This window comes from Octodon degus, unplaced genomic scaffold (assembly GCF_000260255.1).
Source record: "Octodon degus isolate 3935 unplaced genomic scaffold, OctDeg1.0 scaffold00111, whole genome shotgun sequence".
In the NCBI taxonomy this organism is placed as follows: domain Eukaryota; kingdom Metazoa; phylum Chordata; class Mammalia; order Rodentia; family Octodontidae; genus Octodon; species Octodon degus.
The window spans coordinates 8,391,197-8,394,954 of record NW_004524687.1 but is presented as its reverse complement, the minus strand read 5'-3'; positions in this window follow the sequence as shown (position 1 = coordinate 8,394,954).

Here is a 3,758-nt window from a genome sequence, read left to right as displayed (position 1 = left end):
CTTGAGCTCTGCTTTCTACTGGGAGGTAAGCGCTTTTTCTCTTTTAAGCCTTTGATCATGTTGACTCTGCTTTGGGGCCAGCTGACTATGGCCTGAATCCACTGAAACCATAAACCAAATTAAACTTCTCCTTCTTTGGGCACTTTGTGTTAACGTTGGGAAAACTGACCAATGCATGGGATGAAACTTGGAGCCTTACACATGCTAGGCAAGCTCCCTGCTGCTGAGCTATGTCCTCATCCAGTTTTTTAAAATTTTTATTTTTATCTCACTGAGATGCCTAGGCTTGGTTTGAATTCTGCATTTTTCTGTCTCAGCCTCCCAAGTAAATGGGATTATAGGCATGGCCACTGTGCCCTGCTTTGGCTTCTTTTAATTATCAGCTGTACAGTTCTAAACAGCATCAAAATAAAATAGTACAAACTACTACTACCACATTATACACACATAGTTGTATAAAATTCTGAACAACTATAGTAGTTAATATTGAGGGAGACAGCCCCAGGCATATTAGTTATGGGGTAGACATATTTAAAATTTTGGACTAATTTTGGGAAAAGCACTTGTATTGATAATTTGTATTGCTAATTTTTAGTAAGAAAGCTTGGTTTCTACTTTTAAGCATGGTAAAGAGGTTTGTATTTACTCCTGTTGAATTGTAGGATAGGCATCTTTTGCAGAAATTCATTTTATACATCCTGGAATTTTTATTTGCATTTGCACTTTAGAATGTGAAATAAAGGAATGAATTGTGAGATGTAATGATATTTGAAAAATTTTGCATTGTAAATAAAATATCTAATGGAATTTAGTACTATTTTTTGTTTCCTTTTTAAAATTTTTTTTGACTTCCTCATTCTGCCCTAAGAGTGGGGCTGGTACAGCATATGGATATACTGGGAATTGAACCATGGTTCCTTGCGCCTGCCTAAGCTTGTTTAAGCAGGCACTTTAGACCACTAAGCTATCTCACCAGCCTGGAATTTAGTACTATTTTAAAATTACAATGTAATTAAAAATTAAAATCATACAACCAAATAAACAAAATAGTGATTACAGAAAATAATTTGGAGGCTATTAAAGATGACCCAACTGGCATCCAGTCCATGAGTGTGGCCACTGCCTGGTAGTCATTTAATTCTTTGGTAGCTGACCTTCTAACTAATGGAGAATAGGCTTTTACATAATTGGCTCTGGGTTTCTCTCAATTTCCTACCCTTCCTGTTTGAGATATTTTTGTCTTGTGTTACAGGATAAACAGAAATGCATTTTATTTTCAAGGCCTTTTTAAAAATCCTCCTCCTGAGTGAACAAAGACTACTGCAGAACGCCCACCACAGTCATTTGGATCTTTCTCCAAGTTTATTATTTACTTCCTTATGGGTGGGGCAGAAAGAATATCATGGCAGAAAAAAGATCATTTCAGATCTTTCCATGCTTGGATGAGAGGAGCTACAGTGGACTGGGGCTGAAGAATTTGTATTGGAACCCAGAAACAAGTGAAGCAAGGGGTATTCTAGCCAAGTGCAGAGGGCTGGAGAGACCCTACTAAGAGGAATTGTGCTGGGATAGGGTCCTGGGGGGCATATACATTTCCCTTTCTCTAACTCATGTATCTCAAGAGAAAGCCCAGCAGTTAAAAGAAAGCCACCACCTCTTCCTCAGACAGCCTCAAAATGAGCAATCTCCAGTGACAGAGAGGCATACAGCTGTCACTACATGGGGCCTCCCTTGTGCACCCAGAAGGGCAGCTGTGCTTTCAGAGCTGTCAGCAAACCACAAAGAAAACTGCCTCAGGGAGGAAAAGACTCCTTAATGGATGGACAGAGGGATAAATGTCTCTGTCTCTGTCTCTGCATCTCTCTGTTTCTCTGTCTCTGTTTCTGTTTCTCTCTCTTTCTTGCTACATGTATTTTCTTTAATTGAAGAACTATTTAATGAATTTTAAGTACACAAAATCACTAATTTTGAATGTGCTATATATGTGTATATATATCAGTTTACAACAGTAAAACTGTTGTAGCCATCTGAGTTAGACAGAAATATTACATGCAGCCAGACAGAGCTAGGCCCTCAAATGAGCCAGTGCGTAAGACAAGGTACCTCACAAATGTGAGAGAGACAGGCAGCCCTTGCAGGCCAGACCTCAGACCTCAAAAGAATAACAAATGTGCTCACATACTTCCTGAGGATAAACATCAGGAATTGATATTCTAAATAGGTATCTATCATCCTGAGGAAGCCAAGAAGGGCCACTAACTAATCAACCCCCAACGGGAAAAGCCTCTGTTCTGTATTAATGCCTACTTGCTATGTGACTTGCTTCTTCATTTGATCCCAGTTTGATGAACTTTACCTGAGCAATTATGCTTGTAATCTTACTGGTTGGCTATAGTTTTGCCCCAACTTATGCCCACCTTGCAAATTCCCATGTTTCCCACTTTGGGTCCACCTCAGGTCATGGATTTGCTTTACAAAGGTCCCTGAAAAAGGGAGGGTCCCTGCCAACCCATTTGGGACCCCTTTTGTCTCTCAGACAGAAGCTTTCTTTCCCCTAATAAATATATTCTGCTAGTAACCTCTGTTGTTCCTAAAATTCATTGCTTGATTTTAGCAAACACAAACTTATACTAGACATCTAACAGGTTATAGTCTCTCCTGTATCAAAACTATTATCCTCATCAAATATTGAACAGAACTCTTACATGAGTGTCACACAACCCACCTTTTTTATACAAATGTGAATATCTCAGATCAGGTTGATATTTTAAACTCAATTTGGATCTTATTAACTGGGAATTTAACCAGTGTGTGAGTAAAATTCAGCTCTATCTCTGTCAATGTCTTTTATACAAATTTTAATGTTTCCTTGGTATTTTCCTTTTGCTGTTTTTCCTTAAATTTTCAATTCCAGAAAAGTAGAATGTGAATAATGTATTTTTGTCCACAATTCAATGACACACTCACTTATGCAAACAGCCATGTGATGTAGTAATTACTTTGCCAATCATATCCACCCTTCTCCAACCAGCACTTTGGAAAATTTCTCCTTGCATTATTAGCATTAGCATTATGAAGTTGTTAGTTTTTGTTTTTTTTTTAAAGGAGTTAAAATTGTTCCATTTTATAATTTTGTCAAATGAATATTTAGTGTCTGTTCTGTGCTTGTCCTGCCCACAGTGACAAAGCACTTTTATTTGACATACATTTGGCTTAGCAGCATCCGTTTTTATACTAGTATGTGGCAAAGTAAAACAGTGTTCTTTTACATTGTGTACTTAGTATGTATTTTGACAGTTTAAAACTATATAAACTGAAAATTTTCTTTCTTTTTTTTTGTATGTTAGGGAAGGGTCTACAGGGTGTTCAGAGTCTCACTACACAATCCAGCTCATAGTGATCTGCCTGTTTACAGCCTCCCAAGTGCTGAGATTACAGGTTTGTGCCACCATGCCAGTCTCTATTGCTGTCTCCATGTACCCCAGGGGGCAGAGCCAGCACAGCAGGCCTAGGGATCAAACCCCTGACCCCTGCATCTGCTTGCAGGAGCTTTAATCTGCTGAGCTATTTGGATGACTCCTGAAAATTTTCTATCTAGTTTAAAAATTGATTTTGCATTTAGGTTTATTCTCTCTGTAACCATTTTATTTATTTATTTATTTTTATTTTTTGCTTTTTTCCCATAATTTTATTGAGAAACAAATAGCAATGAGACAGTTTCAAACCAAATTGGTAGGACAGTTTCAATAACTAACACA